General features: G+C 39.6%; 1 protein-coding gene and 1 long non-coding RNA gene across 2 annotated transcripts in view; one reads left to right on the forward strand and one right to left on the reverse strand.

Moving 5' to 3' along the window:
• The window catches only part of LOC135717403 (uncharacterized), a 232,766-nt gene that overhangs the window by 177,800 nt on the left and 34,140 nt on the right, over positions 1-20,826 (reverse strand). The window lies entirely within an intron of this gene.
• Positions 1-20,826, forward strand: part of Snrk (SNF related kinase) — a 178,055-nt gene that overhangs the window by 123,202 nt on the left and 34,027 nt on the right. The window contains exon 2 of the mRNA XM_065239457.1: positions 4,727-4,749. The gene's annotated coding sequence lies outside the window, so the exon portion shown is untranslated. The remainder of the gene's footprint in view (positions 1-4,726; positions 4,750-20,826) is intronic.

Consider the following 20,826-nt stretch of genomic DNA (forward strand, 5'->3'; position numbering starts at 1 on the left):
GAAAAAGTTCTTAGGACATGTTTTGACTTCATTTTCATATTCTTCATGTGCAGTGTTAATGGCTGTGTTGAGTTGGTTGCATATGTTATGATAGTGTTGTAAATTTGTGCAAGTGCTTTTCTTTTTGTATAATTTGTGTGCTTTCTGCTTTTTGTTCTTCAAATGTTCTAGTTGTGGATTGAACCACACTGGCAGTTTGTTGTTTTGTGTTCGCCTTCTTCTTTTTATTGGTACGGTTTTTGAAATTAGGTTACGAATAATTGAATGAAATCTGCCAACTTCAGTGTCGACATTTCCTTCAATACTTATTATATTTTGCCAATTTATGGTACATAGCCTACGTATGGCTTCTTCGAAATTTGCTTTATGATATTCCGGCACTTACCCGTACTCCCAGTCGCTGGGGGAAGAAGTATTTTGTATGAAGATTTTTCTATTAAGGTGATAATGATGCATACACACAGAAGTCTTCATTACAATTTGTAAATAAAAGGTCTAAATATGCATTTTTTTTACTTAAGATATATGTTTAACACCTATTTTATTATTAAATTCTTATATGTGTTGTAGTGTTCAATATGTACTATGTTCTGTCCGTTTGTTTGTTTCACTTATTATCAGGAATATTTCTTCAAGATTGGAATTATGATTATTTTTTGTTACCTTAATACATTTAGGTCATTCCTGACTTTTCGGGGATAAGATTTGAACTTGTGACCTATAGCGTGAGAGTTACTTTCAGGATTCCCCTCAATAATTGTATGATTCTCTCCGATATTTCAGAGCATGTTTTTTCATAGCAGATTCGGAGGTCTGTACAGAACACTTTACGAATTCCCTCCAAAATACTTTGAAAATTTACTCTACATTTATCTTCGTATTCCTTAAAATTCTCGCGAGACTTTTAATTTCTCTTCATTGTTTTTTTTTCTTAAAAATTTCCTTGAAATATTCATTGGAAATCTGTTGGTATGCCCTTTAAAATTTAGAAAGTATTCTTCCAAAATTGTCTTTGGATTTCGCCTCAGAATTGCAAAGGAATTTTCCTCCTCCTTTGATTTTTTTTTTCTCAAAACAGCGTGCAGAGAATCTCTTGGAATTTTCTTGGAATTGTCTTTGGAATTCTCATGAAACTCTCCTTAGAATTAGATTTTTTTATCTCCACTGCTCCGATTTTTTTGGAAATAATGTTCAAAACCCGTAAATTCCCTGAAACTACACAGGTAAATAAGAATTGTTGCGTACGAAGATGAACGGTTGCAAACAATATTTGGAATATCTCATGAAATGTCTCATAACATTATACGAGCAGCAGCTGGCGCCGGTGGTGTAGTGGTAAGCATGACTGCTTTTTCACCCCAATGGGTGTGGGTTCAATCCCAGCCGAGATCGGTGGGATTTTTCTGACGCATAAAAATCTCTGGTCACGTATTCATTCGGAAGGGAAGTAAAGCCGTTGGTCCCGGCCCATGTGTGTTGAATGGGTGCGATATCCTACGCAGGTGTGGAAGCTGCCTTTCTGCACATTCGATTGCCGTCAATGGATGGCAATCGATGTCCGTCGGTGATTGGCACTAGATTGCGGAACAGAGACCGACGTTAAATAAAGGAATGAAGGATTACACGAGCTAAAATCTAAACTTCTATGATATAGGGGAAATCGATGTAATGTCGGCCTAAATGCCCCTAATTTGGGCCCATACATAAATTCAGCAATCGACGACATTTTCAATAGCGACCAAAAATATCCATTAGTACCGTCCCAATGACGCGTTTATCTAGATAAAATTGATAAATAGCCCATCACTAAGGGCCCAATCTTAGATCCATAGGCCAAAATTAGAGCTTTTCCCCTATGACGCTCCATTTATATGTATCATCGTAACAGAAATTTACACAACTTTTTCGAACTGTGTATCTTCAAACTAGCTTGCAATTCTGCAAAGATTTTTATTTTATTATTTTCAGAATTAAGAACTTTAGGAATTATTATCGATATTTAATTGGAGCTCTACCTCAGAATTCTATGATTGATTGATTTTAGAGATTTTCAGCCATTAGTGATCATTAAGGGTAGTGTCAGAATTTCTTTAGAGTTGCTTTAGAATTCCCTGGAATTCTTCTCATAATCCCCATAGTAGTATCTTCAGAACTACCAAGGAATTCACCTTTAATGCTGAAATGCTCTTCTCAAAATTATCTGATACTTCAAGTTAAATTCCCTTAGAATTATTTTTCAGAATTCCCAAAGAGAGACAATTGTAGAGGACTTCAATTCTCCTTAAAACTCATTTAGCATTCTCATCAGAACTGTCCAGACAATTCTCCAATATGTCAAAATTTTGACTCAAAATCCTAAAGTTTTATTTTCGTTTAAGATTTACGTTTTTATGCAGGGTGGTCAACCATTCGGCAAAGTCAGGAATCGAAAATCATCAGGAAAAAAAGCGGGATAAGTCGGGATTCCTATACAAACTCGGGAAATCATAGAGGAAACGCTAACCATAGGTAGGGCTGTGAACTACTTCGGCCTAAGCGCCCATTTTGGGAATATCAAGCAGAAAACATCAAATAAATCCATGATTTCGGTGTCAACATGTAAATTATGCGTTTGGTACGATACACAGCAAAAAAATAATTTTGATATCACATCAAAGTGGATGCACTACATTCATGTCGAAAATTTCATGTAATTTTTATGACCACATAAATAAACAAATGCAGTAAAAGCAGCGTAATGTCAGTTCATGCATTGTATTAATGACAATTTTGTCCTTTTTAGCAAGTAATATTACGCCATATTTTCGACATGATTGTAGTGCATCCACTTTGACGTGATATCAAAATTATTTTTTTGCTGTGTACTTTAGTTCAAATGCTACCGAACGAAGTCAATATGAACGCGTGATATGAATGTTTGCCCCCAATATTCTCAATTTTTTTCTTCCTTTATCCAATATTCTCAAATACAAATGAAGCGCTCCTACCGAATCAATCTTTATCTTCATCCAATAGGCCGAAGTGAATTCATTGGCGTTTCAATGCGTTAGGCCGAGTTTAGAATCCGTATGTCGAGTTTGGCGTCAAGAAGTAGTGTTAGACTTTTAACAATATCTCAACAATTTGTTCCTCTATATCAAATCTTACGGTACGTACGGAAAGGTAAATAAATTTGAGTAATAATAACATTCCTTTGGTGCTAAACTACGCTCGATTTAGAAAGAGTAAGTGCGGGTTGGGCTTAATAGCCCGGAAATGGGATAGTTAACCCTACAGACCCAATGATTCAAAAGTCTCGTGCAGGTTTTCTACATTTTATATTACTTTTGTAAGTTTCATAAATCAATTTATTAATTATGTATTTTTTTACTATGCTTGTGAACTTCAGTTTGAGCTATTCTAAGAAGGATAAAGCATTTTGTTTTTAGCTAGAGGAGACTTTTTTTTGTAAATTGTAAATAGTACAGGCTCAATCGAACAAACTTTACAGGGCCAATTCATCACTTTCATTGTACTAGAGCTAGAGGAGACTTGGACTTGGACAATTTTAAAAAGATGCAGAGAAGTGACTCAAGTGATTTTTAATATGGGTGACGTGCCAAGTGAATCCTGGATCTTAAATTTCTGTGTACGAAATCTTGAAAAGTTATCAGATAAAGAATTCACGGGCAAGAACCTTTATATCTATGTTGGTTTGAGAAATTCCGCATTGCGCGAAGAATGATGGTACAAGGATTTACTTTATTTTTTTATTACAAATTGTTTTTTTAAATACATGGTTTTTAAAACCAGGAAATTTTTAAATCATTGACCAGAAAAACCAGGAAAAACCAAGAATTTCGAAATGGAAATTCACTTGCCACCCTGGAGGGGTCTCGAACCATCATAGGAACCTTTCCTGGCCCCAAAAACCCCAGCATACAAATTTTCTGGGTCAGACAGAAAGAAATTAATATTAATTTAATAAATATAGAGATTTCAGCGTTTTGAAGCCATTTTTTGTGATTTTAGGCCATTTTAAGCGTTTTAAGGTTATATTCGAGGAGAAGTTTTTTGTTTGCCTACTATTTCATCGTTTTCAGGTGATTTTTAGTGTCTATACTTATTTGTTGTTTTAATACGACTCATGCCTTTCGCTGACTCTTTTAGTGTTTTCATAATATTTCTGCGCATTTCAGATCGTTTTATGAAAATGAGTTTACTTTTTAGCGCAATTTTGAAATTTTTAAACTTGTTTGGAATTTTAGCGTTTCCGTTTCATTCTGTTTTTGGGATTTAGGCTATGTTGGCATGTCATAGCCATTTTGAACTTATTAAGGTCAGTTTGGTCTTCATCTGCACATAATATTGGTGGGTCGCGAGCTTATAGAATTTTTCAAAATGGGTCGCAATCGACAAAAGTTTGATAAACGCTGCACTATACTATTGTGTCTGAGGAATCGAATAGAGAGGATATAATTTTGAGTAGACCTCAGCAATTGTTCATTTTGCCCGATTTTCCCCACCTAACAGAATTACATGGCGATGTTGGTTTGCGTGGGTGAGCTATTAGTTTCGATAAATTGACGTTTGAAGTCATTGTTTACAAAAGTACTTACATCGTTTTGAATATTTCCTCTCAAGTATTTTCTGGTTAGTTTGCATGTTTTAGCAATAGTTTATCCAAATAATTTTAGTTTGTACATTCAAAACACAACTAATAATTAATGTTTTTCTATTTTTGCAGGTACAAACCACAAAGTGTTTATCGTAAGTACCGGTTCAGACACGTTTACTAAATCTTATAGTATCACTTCGTCACGCGGGTAAACTGGATTGTAGCCGTAGACGTTTGAATTATGACAAGCAACAGAAACCATATGATGTGTTACTTATCAAAACTGGACAAATTTACAATTCAGGCACGTTTCCTCTGCGTTCTTCAGTGTTCGTTTATCTACCACCGACGTGTACCATGCAAACAAATAACAAACGGAACGATGAAGGTACCGGTCGGTGCACTTAAGGGCTGTTTATAAACTACGTAGACAGTTTTTGAGAGGTTGTAGACTCCCGTGTAGACAATCGTCTATACTCCACATATGGAAATATTTGCACCGCAGACAATCGCCTCCCCTTCTAAAGTGTCCTGCATCAAGAGTGAATTTTCTAATAGTCGTATACATATCTGCTTTTGTACACAAAGATTCAAATGTCAATTTGTCGAAACCCTTAGCGCGCCCACGCAAACTAACTCCTTCATAATGTTGGGGAAGCTATGAGTGAGTTTCCACAAATTTACGTTTGAATCTTTGTTTACAACAGCAGATACGGCTAATTGAAAATTCACTCTTGAATGGAAGCTTCGTTGAAGAGGAATCTTATGCAAGGAAGTTACTTATTACCCTATACTGTCTCTATGCTCTCGCTCTGTAAGGACGGACGATTTGATGAGGGTGTGTGAATTGTCGGGGCTGGCGTGAGCTAAAGTAATGTTAACTGTGCCGGGTGGCATCGTCGGCGGCTCAGTTTGTTCGTTAGAATATATGTATGTATACACATGACCGACCGTGACTGGCGCGTGAAAGTGGCGCATCCGTGCTGGCTGGTGGTATTTAACGCACATTCGCGGAGGACATTGATGGGATACATTTTCGTTAGCGATTCAAATTAGAATGATTTAGAGTAGGTTTAGAGTAGGGTCCTTGTTTATTTTCTGGTCTTCAAGTACTAACACATCAGAGCTTTCTTATCCTACTATTACATAGGTTTTGTGTACAGCACAATTACATCCTGTAATACGATCAATATCCACTTCTAAATTCCTATTAAATCCAACCACCAGATCACTTCCATGTCCCACCAACTGTCCCTCCCCAAACAACACGCATCTAATTGCAGCTCATTTACAATCTGAATTATACATTCCATGTGACAAGCCCAATTAATTTCACTCCTACTTCCTCGAAGTGTCAACGAGCCGCTTCGCGTTGTGTGCAACCCTCACAAATTAATTGATGTTCCTTCGATGTTGATGACCTCGTGAATAAATCGAATGGCGTGTTGAAAGGTGTCATGTGCTGGCGGGAAGACAACAACCGCAGCATCACCATCATCGTTCCGTTCCGTCATCATTCATTCGAATGGTTTGTATTCATAAAACTTTACTTTGATGACCAATGGTCGACGATCGCGTCCTTTGCCTGTGTCATTGGAAGATGACTCCGTTCTGCAGATGAAAGTTTTTCCTGGTTCAATAGCATATCTGTATTAAAGAGTTCCATTCTTCAGTTTGACTGAATCAGATGTGAAGGACAACATTTTGCTTTGATGTCATAGACTCAACATGGCGTCCAATGTTTTTGTTTTGATTATTTTAATCATCATAAAACGCCAGTAAAATAATTTATCAAGCTTTCAATTAATCAGCTTATTGTTGCTCAATAGTCATTGCCTTGAAAACCATATTGAAAATCGATCGAAACTTTGATTTTTCAATCGAAATTCCAAAACTAGTTCATTGATCTGAATCAGCCTTTTGTGCCACTTTGCGGGTAAACCAACCAGAAAGTAGGTACCAAAAGGCAAAGTACCAAAAACAATGATAGGTAGATGGGTTATATATAGGATTTGACAACCACAACATGCCCTTGAACTGAACCACTCGGTCCTCGGCTTCGTTCGGTTCAGCGGTGATTCGAAGAATGTTAATTTAATTTTTAGTGCCTAGTGACGGAGAAAACCATGGGCCAAATGTGAAAGACAAGCATTTGTACAAACAGAAACGCAAATACGTCACACTTAGTGTCTCTAACTCGTTAATCACGGAAATTTTCCCAAACCTGTTATGCCTCTCCGCTGAACTGAAACAATTGCGGTGGTACAGCGGGAAGAAATACAGACGACGACGAATCCCATACCGTGTCAAGTTAATGTTTACCGCTATTAATTCGAAATACTCCACGACACGTCAGGGTCACGGATGCCGGATGATTGACGCGGCACGGTTCGTCCCTGCGTTTTCGTCAAGGCTTCTTTCTCCATCCGTGTGTGTCGATCGTGGAGACCGAGTTCGTCGACCCTAGCACAGCCGCAGAGCTCCTCAAGATTTTAGCACCGGTCTTAAAAATAGTCAATGTGCGTATATTGCTGAATCCTCTTCCCCTCTGTTGAATGCGAGATCATTAATGAAGTCTGGTTGATCTACATCTACACGCACCTATCGATACCTGTTTACGCGCGTGTCGGGTCGTTTTAAAACCATTTCACTGGGAAACATTGCATAACTGCCGTGTAATGGCTTTCTGTTGCACTTAACACATAACACACTGATCGCGTCGCGTCGCGCTTAGGCAGCGGCAGTAGTCATTTGGACGAATTACACCTGCGTGCAACTCGTCAAACCTGACATGGCTCAGGCGAGTAAATCGAACGTCGGTCAACGAGAATATGGTCGTCAGTTGGCCTTTCGTTGGCGTGGTCGATCGGCTCACGAGGTGTGTTGATTGAAGTTCTTGGCAGCATCAGCAAGTAGTTCACAGTTGGATGTGGACGGATTCGGTCTGAAGTAGCGTCATGACACGGGTGTGATTGATCGCGTTGCACGGTGGGAAAAAGAAAGCTTAAAGAGGATTAAAAACAAATCATTATTTCACGCGTAATATGAAGATCGTTGAGTACAATAATGAGGATATTTTTTTAAGCACCGTAAAGTGCCAAAATTTAGTGCATTTTTGAAAAAATTGAAACCAAATTTTGAATGAAAATATTTTAAATTAGGATGGAAATTTAAATAGGTATCAGTGTATGGGACAAATATAAATTTAAAAATATTACACTTCAAATAGTTTAAAAGAATGCGCGGAGTTAGGCGAGGCGCGAAATTATGGCACTTCACGGTAGTACGGTGACTACGGTGACCACTTACAACACTGGGCTAAACACAGGCCGAGAAAAAAATATAGTTCACTGAATCTTGAGTTCTTTAAAAATTTGTATTGTATTTTTTTCCGGCATCAAAAATATTCCAAGCCTAGATTTCAGTAAAAAAAAATACATGTCCAGAGTGTTTTCTATGTTTCAGATGCATTTTTGTTCTGGGACTGTGGACTTAATTTGTTTGTTTTAGATATGTCCAAAAGAGAAGTCCAAAATCTAAAATTAATCCCAGAAGTATGAAAATTATTCGGGATCTTTCATACTTGGAAAATTATCCTCGTTTCAGAATAATGGGATTTTTTCTAAGACTGCGATCTAGCAAAGGTGTCTAGGTCCCATAGTTATGAAAACAAAATTAATGTTTGAGGTGTAACAGAAGTTTAAATATCTTTAAAATTGACTGTCGTAAAATTGTAAAAGTCTGATATTTAAACAAGTCTGTGTGCCAATTCGTGATCTGAAACTAAAATCAGCTTAGTAAATCGCTTGATTAAAAAAAATGAGTTAAAAAAATGAATGCAAAGTGTCGCAATGGAGGTTAGAATTGAACCGTACTTCTATTTATTCAATGAATACTGATTTTTCGAGAACACATTTACGGGATCTTTAAATCATTTATTTTATTTTAAAGAAGCATTCAAGTTTTAAGATTTCTCAGTGGGTTGAACTCAACGGAAGATTGGAACCAAGTCTTTCCGATCATTAAATGTAACTTTGGACGTAGGACTTTGTGGGCTATACGGGGGTGCAAATAAAAAAAAAAGTGTAACGAAATAGTGTTAGGTTTTAAACGCTTATAACTCGCCATTTATTGATGGATTTAAATTATGTTCACACACTTTGATTCAGAATTGATGTAAGATTTGTTTGGTATAAAGATTATAGTAATTTATTATTAGTAAATTATTGAAAATTGATTAAACTTTTTGGCCGCAATCAATCAATCACGTGCTCACTTGCTATGACTACGGAGAGAACAGAAAGAGACGAGGTTGCGAGGTTATAAAAGAGCTTACCTGTACGTTTTTCTTCAGATTGTCTGGGGATGTGATGGTTGTCACATCGTTAGACACCGTACACGGCCAATGAGACTAACTCATCTAGGGTTATCTAGTGAATGAGTAAATTTTTCCTCGATTTTCTTCTTAAATACCGTAGAACCCCGTTCAATAGGTAAAATTGCATTTGAAAGGCGCCCACTCTGAATTTGTTTAACGGGTATCCCTACAGTTTCCAATAGCGCTACGCAATGTAATGCAATTGTGAGTTGAATTTGACTCAGGTATTGAGTTACTTTTATCGGCCGTGTAGACTGGGTAATTATTTTTTTTTTTCGATTTTCGTCATATTCGAGCAGATTTTTGAGGAAAATTTGACTCACTCAGTGAGAACCCCACTTTCACGATTTTAAGTAAAAATGTTTAATGATGTACTGTAATTGAGTTTTTCAAGTGAAAGAGACTTATTGGATGGTGTACATCACACTAGTATATTTTTTGACTTATTATTGCTAGTATTCCATTTCACTTCTTATTGCTTTAACTTGCGACTTCGACTAGATAGAAGGTAGCGGTCTTGGAAAAACTACAATGGACATCCCTATGAGGTTGAACGCAATGGTGACGTAGAACTACGTGGTCTTATATAATAAATCTTATTTGTTAACTGCAGCAGGAGCTTGTATTTTGTGCGGGAATAGGAATTTGAGCGGGGTTCTCTCTGTTTATACTCTTTAGTATGACACGCTTGACATAGATGACCCACAGAAACTCACGACGAGCTACTGATTCCGATCAATAGCGGTGTAGATTCTTCCTTCTTCTATGGATGCTCATGTGGGCTGCAGCTCGCTGCTTGCAGGCAGCTTTTCGTTGTGTACTGGAGAACAATGTTCAACGAAACGTGCCGAAAGCACTGCTGCTGATGCCGACGACCAGACACACACAGGATAATTGGAACTGAATCCGATCAGCGGTTGAGGTCAGCCTTGATCGGTAGCTGCTTGCGGGGAGCCTTTCGTTGTGTACCGGAAAACACCACCACTCACCACGCGGTGATTGAATAAACACCGTTTAGTGAGACCGGATGCAATTCAACTTTGAAATCTGTCTTAGAAAAATCGCTTTTCGCAGCCAATCGGTGATAATTTTAACTATCAAAGCAACAATTGAACATTCGTGCCTTTTTCAATAGTGACATTTTTAAAAATAATAAAGTCTTGAATTTAACAGATGCATAGGAATATGTCTGATCGATTGGTGATGAAATTGTTGAAATTGGTCCAGGGGCAGCTGAGTTATTAACGTTCAAAATCTTTCATAATTTTGCTACATGTTCCATTTTTCGTTTTTACAAAGTGTACCCCAATATAGAAATCACAGACGTAGTCCTACGTAAAAAGTTGTTCTGATGAATAAGACCTATTGGATTATGGACAGCTCAGTTCAAAATTCACTCACCCTGTGAGTGTACAATTTTATGTCTTATTGCTTGCTTTAACTGGACAGTACGACTAGATAGAAGTTTGCTGTTTTCAGTTCCGAATTACAGGACCTATCGTATCTTACTCGAAAAAATCACTAATCACAAGTGCCATTTGATACGAATGGCTTGCTTAAGTCGACATCTCGACTATTTATTTTTTTTTCTTCGATTTGTTTTCCGTCGATCTTGTTTTCCGTGCTAAGCACCAATGCTACTGACGCCAGGAAGGCAGCTCCCACACCTGGACCCTACCTATCGACCCATCAACTCATGAACCGGGGACCAACGGCCTTACTTCCCTTCCGAAGGAAGGTGTGATCAGAGATGTTATACCTCACAACATCACGGTGGCGCCGATTGGGATTGAACCCAGGCCTGCTGGGGTGAGAGGTAATCACGCTTACCACTACACCACCGGCGCCGCTGATATCTCGACTAGATAGAAGGTTGCTGTCAACACGACCTATTCTATAGTGGACAGTAGACTGACTGAAGTCAGTTTTTTACTAAATGAGTTCAAATTTTGAGAGGCTAATCAGGGCCCAATTTGGAACCGTTTGAGCACTGGGTAGTGAAAATATCAAATTTTGCATCAGTCTAGTGGACAGCTCAGTTCTAAATTCTTACTTAGAGGTCTTAGAAAGGGTTTTCCAAAAGGGATTAGGAAATTTTTGACAGTTCATTGCGGCCATATTGTTGAAGCTACAAGTGTCAAATTAGCTGTCATTTATTCAGTGTGTCTTGCCAAATTACCATGGAGAGTTATTGCGTCCAACAGCAAATGATAAAATTGCAAGCAACGTTCCGAACGCTTCGCCCATGTTACGGTCGCAATAATCGTCCTACCGAGAGGACTATTCGAAATGTGGTGAACAAATTCGAGGAAACTGGTTCGGTGAACGCTCAACCATCACCCGTACATCAACGTAACGCAAGCTCTGCCGAGAATATCCGAGTCGATTCCGCACCGCGCACAAGAACTGGGTCTCTCACAGGCTTCAACTTGGTGGATTCTGCATCGAGACTTGGATCTGCACCCATACAAGATCAAATTGACCCAGGAGCTCACGCTTAACGATCATAGACAGCGCCGTGTCTTCGCTGATTGGGTTTTGGAGCAGTTGGAAACATACCCCGATTTTGCCCGAAAAATCATCTTCAGTGACGAGGCCCATTTCTGGATGAACGGGTATGTGAACAAGCAGAATTGTCGAATTTGGGACAAGGTTAATCCACACGAGGTCCACCAAGTGGCAATGCATCCCCAGAAAGTCACTGTTTGGTGTGCATTTTGAGCCGAAGGCTATGCGAAGACCGATTTCAAACAGCTACCGGGACAAATTTCTACTTGGCTATGGCTACGGGATATGTTCCTGCCAAATTCAAGTTTGTGTTTGTAGATAAAATTGCACGTAAATACATGATCTGGTAGGGCATCAGTAGCTGCGTTGTCATTACAGTCAAACTGTGCTACAGTGGTATGAAACCAACGGGATTCAGTTTCTTCCGCTGGGCTATTATAAAGAGGAAGCTGAAGGCTAATGGCAGTGTCGTCGAAATCATCAATGAATTGAAAACCAAGTGAAATAGGCTTGCCAAAACGACGGATGAGAATAATGTGCGCCGGTTGATGAGCCGTATTCCGGGAATAGTCCGAAAATTTCTTCGAAATCGATATGAATATTTTTTTAAATTTTTGCTTTAAAGAACACATAAAATTCAACATTTTAATTGAAACAGCTTAATAATTTTTCAAAATTCTGGAAATTTATTTGATGGCACAAAATAGGGCGGAGGGGAATTTTTTTCGGTTTCCTGCATTTAAAATAAAATGCCGTATCTTTTATTTTTCAGTGACAGGAATTGCTCAAACCAATCCAATGAATATGGAGCTGTTCACAATATGGTGATTGCACGGTACAATTGCTGAATCATCACTAAATCAAATGCCTTCCGTGCGCGTCCGAGGAAATTACTCGATCGATCCACTCTGCCAGCTTAGCATTCGCTAGCTTCATGACCATTTCACGATGCAAACGAGTGATGCCTCGCTCTGCTAGGTATAGCTGTAGGACAAACGATGGCGAAAATTAAATTAGAAATAATTGATCTTGAATAAATATAGACACCACCGAAATCATGAGCCAACGCTCGAACGTCGACGACGATAACAACAACGCTCTGCCGGTATATAGGGAATCCAAAGTGCAACAGCTATCTCTATGTATATACATGGCTAGTAGCATTGGGAAAATGGTTAACCTTGCATTTACACAACGGAACCAAATTTTATCTTTCCATCTGGGCTGTCACGTTTACGACACTTATTTTTTTTGTGAACCAACGTTGCTGGTGAATTGTTCCACGCCCACGCCTACGATAATTTCATTTACGCCAGAATTCGCCGACCGGATTCTGAGTTTTAAAATCGCTTTGACGTCAGTAGTCGCTTTAGGAAGAATCGATTTCGAGGGTGCCATATCCTCGAATTTATCTGATCGAGTTTTCACCTGTTACTATGAGCACAGGTTTTGCTGCTATTTGCAGGCAATGTTCCGCTTGTTTGCTACGAATAATGCGACTCTTACGGAAACACAATTCTGCTTGCAGTGTGAATTAAACTAAACACACATGAACCTCTGGAGACCCGACACCCGTGTTGGTTGAATACACTATTTACCAACAAAGCATCATCACATGATTTAACCCGTGTGTGTAGTGTACCTTGGTTGGATCCGTAAGTGCGGCACTTGAGACGGAACATCGCCGTCACCGTCGTTGGCGGTGGTTGCAGAGCAGTTTTTTTTATTACACGCCTAGTTAGCCACCACAGGGCCCGAAGTTGTGTGATATGTGTATTTGCTGGCACCTAACAACATTCAAGTTGTGCACTGTGCTGACGTGGTTGTTCATCATCATAATTGACTCGATTACCTCCATCCATCCATCCGCATGGTAGGCACATAGTGCACAACACACGGGAGAGGTGCACTAGGTCGCTCGAAGAGTGCGTCTATGTCTACTAGTCTACTACCTAGGTGAAGTGGGTTATAGCTCGAAGCGCACGGCATTCCATCCAATTCATATTCATTCATTTGTTCGTTCGTTTGTTCTTCCATCAATTCCCGTCATTCAATCAGTCAACCAGTAAACAGGCAGTCACAAGCAGTAGTGGCAGGGATGGGGCACTACCTCTTCCAGAATCGAGTTTCATGGGTTTTTAAGCACGTCGCTTGTACGTTGATCCACCGATAGAAGTAGTGATCGGACGAGTGGCGTATGTTGATTCAAAGCTGCCTAGGAAGATACCAGGAGATTTATTCCTTCTTACACCGATCGCTCAACTTATCAACCATTCGATTGAGTGTCTAAGGACCACACAGGCCTTACCTGGAATTTTAGTATTTTAATTTTTTAATTTTTTAAGTTGTAGTGATCAGTGAACCGGTAGATCAAAAAATAAATAAATGGGAGAAAGCCGGGAATTCTAAGGCTCCGGGGAAAAACCGGGATAAACCAGTGATAATAAATCGAGAAAAAATTAGCCGAACCGGACGAGGTGAGCTACCCTTTCATTCGAAATCTTCCCATGGGAGAACAGGCCAAATTCCTGGAACTTCTGAATCAAGAATGTACACAAGATTCCTTCCCGGATCAATGGAGGCACAGTCTCACCATCCCGATCCCCAAACCAAACTCTGTGGGACACGAAGTCGACAAGTATCGGCCGATTTCCCTAACATGCTGCGCATCGAAGATAATAGAAAGAATGGTGAACAGGAGACTACTCAGTTTCCTGGAAGAAGGTAATCTTCTAGACCACCGCCAACATGCATTCAGACCGGGGCACGGGACCAGCACCTACTTCGGATCCCTAAGCGAGGCCCTTCAGAATACATTTTCCAAAAACCTTCACGCAGAACTGGTCACTCTCGACCTATCCAAAGCATACAACCGGGCATGGATGCCGGGAGTACTTGACCAGCTGAAGATATGGGGACTCAAGGGACACATCCTAAAATTTATCCAGAACTTTTTGTGCAAACGTACCTTCCAAGTCACGCTTGGCAACTGCCCAAGCAACATTTTAAGTTTTATGAAATACTACAAAACAACTATAAAACAACATTCGTAAAACCCTGGTCAAGGCTATTTTGTCATTAATGCATCCACCAAAAACTCATTAAGACTAGAATATGTCTAGTTGGCCCACCCTGGAGAAAGTTCTGAAGGGTGTATTCTCGAAGCTCTTCAAGATTGATTTACTGCAAAAGGCTGTACGACGAACGCATTGAGAACTATTTGAAAGCTACAATAAAAGCTATTTAGCAACAATAAAAACCCTTTCCGAGCCATTTTCCCTAAACGCATGCTAAATCCACTAGGAAAGCATCAATCAAGATAGAAAAGGATTTATGAATCCAATCTTATCGAAATAATTAAAATAGATACTGATGGTATAAAAATCTCGTTGAATATCCAAATTTTTTACAATAGTTCTCATTAAGTGGCCTAGTTTTAAGTACCATATTAAATTTTATGTGAAATGTACGTGAAAACATCGAAAAAAATAAGTCCACTCTTGTAAAACGTCGATTTGACTATTTATTTAGCATTGAAAAAAAAATATTCTTCAGATCGAGCTTGGCCGAGATTTTTTTTTTATTATTTTCGCATTTAAATGTTTGCTTATTGCTAAATTTACCAAAATATAGTTATATCTAAGGAAATATTGATTGAAAATCGAAGATTGTAGAAAACAAGCAAACTAATTGTAACATGGCGGTGGCATAAAAGTTGATTTTCATGGGTCATTTGTGAAAAAGTTGTTTTGCTTTCAAGAATTCCTTAACAAATTCATAAGGTTTTAAAATGGCTTTTATGAAGAAAACTTGCAGGCTGAATTGTATTTATCTAAAGCCATTTTGCTTGATCCTAACCCGTTCAGATTTATGGCAGCATTTATGGAGGCAAAGTTGCCTGCAAAAAGTTAAACGTCAAAGTTTGATTATCTTTCGATAGTTGCGCTGTGGGATCCAGGGTTCTTCCAGGTGGTTTTCTCCCGATAGATTGGGAGCAGCTACTCAGATAGTATGCGATACTGTTTTACAACATTTCGCATTTCGAACAGCTGGAAGCGCAATCGTTTCCGAAAAAGATCCCCTTCTTCCGGATGGTTACAGAAGTGCACCATCCAATGATGCAGGGATGTAAGCTTGGTGAATTTTTCGAAGAGTTGATTCTTTCACCAGCATTTATTGCTGGTTCTTCTAAAGAAGTAAATTTTGCTGAAATCGGCTTGAATTTTTTATCCTACTTCGTCTATCCTTCGAGATTTCCTTGTCATGAATTTGGCTTTTATTTACTATGAGGAACCATCTATTAAGCTTAATTTGTAAACAGAGTTTATGATGCACTTTAAAAAGCCTAAAAAGCAACAATAAATGATTTTTGCTCTAATGCAAAACCTAATGGGTTTAGTGTTGCTTTTATAATGATAGAACACGTTTATAAAGAATTTTATCAAGACATTAATAAACAATTGCTAATGACATTTATGCTTGAATTACAGAACAGTTTTAAGGAGGGATTGAGAACTGATTTAAATTTATTTTAAAACAAGACAGTTTTTGACTGTCTTGCCAGCCTATAAAAGGTTTTTAAAACAGCAAAAAGCTGAATTACTAAGTAGGAGTGGTTTACACCTTGAAATGCTGTATTTAAACTAAATGGATTGTTCATTGCCGTTATAAAACCATCATAAATCAGAGTGGATGCCAAATGGTTACTGAATTGTTACTTGGGTGCCGATCCAAAACATTCGAGGAGGGGTACAGGGGTACCACTGGGTTCCATGATCGCCGTTACCCTTTTCCTCATTCGGATGAACGATGTCTTCACGCGGTTACCAGTTGGAATCTTCATCTTCGTCTACGTGGACGACATCGTCCTAATGGCTGTCAAGAAAACTGTGAAGGCACTGCGAAGAAAGCTTATTCAGGCCATCACCTACGTATCGACATGGACCTCGGCGGCCGGCTTCCAGCTACCCGCTACTAAGAGAGGATTCACCCACATCTGTCCGATAGAACATCAAGTCCTCGGCACCAAAGTCCGCATCAAAGAAGACCTAATTCTGTCTGCTTTGACCGACATCTCACCTTCGACACACACTTCAACGATGTCAAAAACGGATGCAAACAGCGTATCAACCTGCTCAAAACTCTACCGGGACGATATCCAAATGCCAACCTAAGATCCCGACTGAACGTGGCGAAAGCCATCATCAACTCACGCCTAACCTACGCTACGTTCCTTGCCAAGCCCCGATTGATCGAAAAGTTAGCGCCGGTCTATCAACAATCTCTCCGAATCTGTTCGGGTCTTTTGCCAGGTACCCCCAGCAGAGCTGCTTGCATCGAAGGAGGACTGCTCCCTTTTAATCGCTTTATCTCCAAAACTATCTGCCAACGAGCCAACGGCCTTAACCAGCAGACATCAGGAGACGACAAAGAAGATTCCCTCCTCACGGAGGGAAAGGTAGGAATCGGGATCCTCAGTAGCCCAGGGAAAGGTAGGAATCGGGATTTTCGGTCCAAACCTCGCGGAATGCCATAGATCAGTGCTCCATTTTCTCTGCGGAAGTCGCATTGCCGCCTTCATTGCAGCCACCATTCCCGACGACCGACCAATAGCCATCTTCACCGACTCCGCTAGTGTGGTAGCCGTACTGGAATCCGATACGAGCAAACACCCTTGGATCCAGGCTATACACGCGCCAAACAACACAGTCTTTTTGTGGCTAGCTGGACATTGTGGGGTCCATGGTAACGTAAAAGCGGACCAACTAGCCAACTCAGGTCGTTATATGGCCAAGTACACGCGAATTGTAGCTGGTCTGGACCTCAAAAAATGGGTATCAAAAATCACCAACGAAGGTTGGGCTCGCGATTGGGTGGCCAGTGAAACCCCTGCCATCAGAAAAATTAAAAGAGACATCTCCAGATGGGCGGACCCACCGATACATCGAGAGCAGGTCATAGTATCCCGACTTCGAACACATCATACAAACATCTCCCACAACTACAAGGGAGACGGACCATTCCATAGGATCTGTGATCTATGCCGAATTCCACAAACGGTGGATCACATTATCTGCCACTGACCGAAATACGAAGCACCAAGAACCCGCTACGACATCGCGACATGCTCTCGGTAACGATCCTACCAGAATAACAGCCCTTCTAGCTTTCCTGCGGGAAGCTGAGCTGTTCGATCTAATCTGATCACCTAACTCACCATCATCATCATCACCACCATACCAGATCACACTCGGAACCTGAATCCCACAACTAACCACCCACATCAGCAACTATACAGACCAACGCAACGAAAACGGAATTCTCCAACAAAAAAACAGTATTAAGACAGCCACTAAGCAACTAAGGGAGCCCTTTTTGGAGCCCACCCTCGGAGGTTCTCTTCCAGGGCCACCAAATTAAAAACTCCGTAGCTAAAAACTCTGTTTCTGGGGCCCCACGCCCTTTTCGGAAATCCCGTCGGGGATCCAAACTATGTTGTTAGGGTAATTTCCCTCTGGAATTCCCACCCCCATCAAATAGGGGATTCCCAAGGACAAACCAGCCCAAGGCTGAAAGTCTCTTTAATAAAAAAAAAAAATCGGGAAAAAATATACTTCGTCCTCGGTCCGAAAAAAAAGATGTTGGGTATTGAAAAAAAAAAAATCAAGACTCTTAGACTCAAAGAAATCTTGAGGAGATTCTAGAGAATACAGAGAGGTATTTCAGAGAAAATTATCAATAGAGTTTCCAGTAAAAAATCCAAGCAAATAGATTTTTGAGGGTACAATTCTAAAGGAATTCTGCAAAAACTGTTAATTGAATTCTTTCCCCTAGTTTACAAATTCTATTTTTAGGAAAAGAAAACAGTTTTTTGCTGTCGCGGATTAGTATTTGAAGTCGCGGATTTCTTTTGAGAAATCGCGGATTTCGCGGATCAAATTTAGAAAATCTTGTAACAGCCATGGGTTTGTAATAAAATAATCACTTTTTATTTGTACTTTTTTTAACAGTTTTTTATAGAAAATTTAAAAAGCGTTTATTGTAGCAGATTATGAGAGTTATTTCCTATGGATTGGTGTATTTGGATTTTAATTTCATCAATAAATGACAAAGTTATAAGCGTTCAAAACCTTACACCTTTTCGTGACGGTCGCAATTTTAGATTTGAGATTTACCCCCAGTACCTTCCCGTAAGACGTAGTCTACGTCAAAAAACTATAAAATTCAAAGAGAATCTAAGGAAGCATTTCAGGATTATTATTTTTGAGTGTCCTGTAGAGAATTTCTAGGCTGTCATGAAGTAAATTTCTAGGGATTCCGAGAGAGAATCTCAAATTTATTTTTGAAGGCTTCCGAAAAGAACTCTGTGAAGGAAAATGAGTCTAATGGAAAAGCCTTAGAATAATCCAATAAAATCATGTACTGGGTTTTAAGTGCATTTTCAAGGCAGTTAAAACATACCTGTCAATTTCGCTTTCAGAGAGTCACAATCAGTGATTTTATGATTCGTGAGCGTTCGCGCAGAGTGAACCAATATATTTAATAATAATTTCATGCAAGAATAGAAAAGAAACACAGTATGCACAATCAGTTTCTAACCAAACGAATTCACATTTTGGGAGGCTAATCAGGACCCAATTTGGAACCGTTTAACCTCCGTGGAGCAGAGGTGGCAACGAGGCTTTTTTACGTTAACATTTTTTCCCCATATAATCATTTTGACAGCATTCTGACAACTTGAATCAAAGATGCAGCGGTAGTAGAGAAGTTCAAAAATTTCCCATGTAATTCGCCAAAATCTCTATACAAACTTCATACCAGTTTCTCAACGGCTAAACCTTTATCAATCGCTACCATGTTTGTACAGGTTTATATTTTGGGGTTATAAATCAAACTGCTGGAGGGTGGCCTATTACATTGTAAAATCTGTTTTTCCAAAATCTAGCACATGTACATTTGTCAGCCTATGAAATCTTATCCAACGAACTATTGCTACATAATTCTACAAAACCTCAACATGAGCCAGTAATGTCTCCAACCACGCCCAGCAAACAACACCGCACGGTTTGCTACTGACCTAATTTCCGCTTGTCACACACGCCTCTTCCATCACCACCCACAACAACCCAAACAAGCTCGATCCCAAGCTGCAGCGTCATCGCCGTCATCGTCGGTCGTGTTGTGAATTCATAATTTCGATTCCGACATTCTTCTCATGGTTCTTCCTCGCATTTACTTATGCCATTATAAAGAGCATATAGGTACGTATTAGGGTGGTTCAAAATATCGATTTTGCTTAACCAAACTTTTCCCATAGTAATTCCCATCTAAACTTCAAAGGGCCACTGCGGTATGAGATCACTGAAATGAGCTTGGTGGAGCAAAATCGATATTTTGCACCACCCTAGATATGCATGTACGAAACAATACACGCGCTTCGGGATAACACTCGAACGCCGACTTGCAATGAAGCTTCGGTCCAGTCCGAGGCTCGATTGGCTTCCGCTTTTTGAATAAAACAGGTAGTTTGCTCGTAGCCGTCATAAATCCAGCCGAGTGTGGTTAATTGAGCCCGAGTTCAGCATCAAAAAGGTTGAACTGCAAAGGATCGATCCTCCCTCTCTTTCTGGGTGAGCTACTGGCACCTATGCACTTTATGAAAGAAGCGGCGGCAAATCAAACGGATATGCGAAAGAGAGTGCACTGCACTCGGATGAAAAGAAACGTCTCAATCAATCTGTGTCACTTTGTAAAAAGTCAAAAAAAAATTGTCAGTATTGTATGTTTGCGCACGTTGCTCTCTCCCTGTGGTTGTTGTTGTTATTGGTACCGTTTCCGAAATGAGATAGTAAATTTGAGAAGTCACGTTTGCTGCAAGTGCATATTTCTTTTTTTCCACACTCGGGTTGTCTTTCCTCTCAGCTGCTACAGATGGAATATTTAAACCACTCAATCAGGTTGAACCTTTGAAACTGGATACATGCATCTCACCGGAATAATGCATCTAGAATCATTATGCTGCTGCAATGCAGCAGGGCTAGCAATCACCGTCGGATGTGTTTTCCATTTATTTGGCATCGATTTTTCTGTTGCACAGGTGCATGACGATTATGAAAAAATATAGATTTTCGTGGCAAGGTGGATGCCAGATTTGCATGAGAACGTATCAAGAAATTAGTAGGGAGGTTGTGTCAGAAGCAGAATGGATTAGATAAAATAGATTTTAATGACGCTTAACACGTCACTTGAAACGATAAGGATATAAATTATTTAGCACAGTGCACATCTTTCTCAAGACTAATAAACCGACACTTAAATGAAATCATGAGCATGAGCATGATTG

This window comes from Ochlerotatus camptorhynchus, unplaced genomic scaffold (assembly GCF_037179485.1).
Source record: "Ochlerotatus camptorhynchus isolate MF236.1 unplaced genomic scaffold, CSIRO-AGI_Acam_v1.1 ptg000006l, whole genome shotgun sequence".
Lineage (NCBI taxonomy): Eukaryota > Metazoa > Arthropoda > Insecta > Diptera > Culicidae > Ochlerotatus > Ochlerotatus camptorhynchus.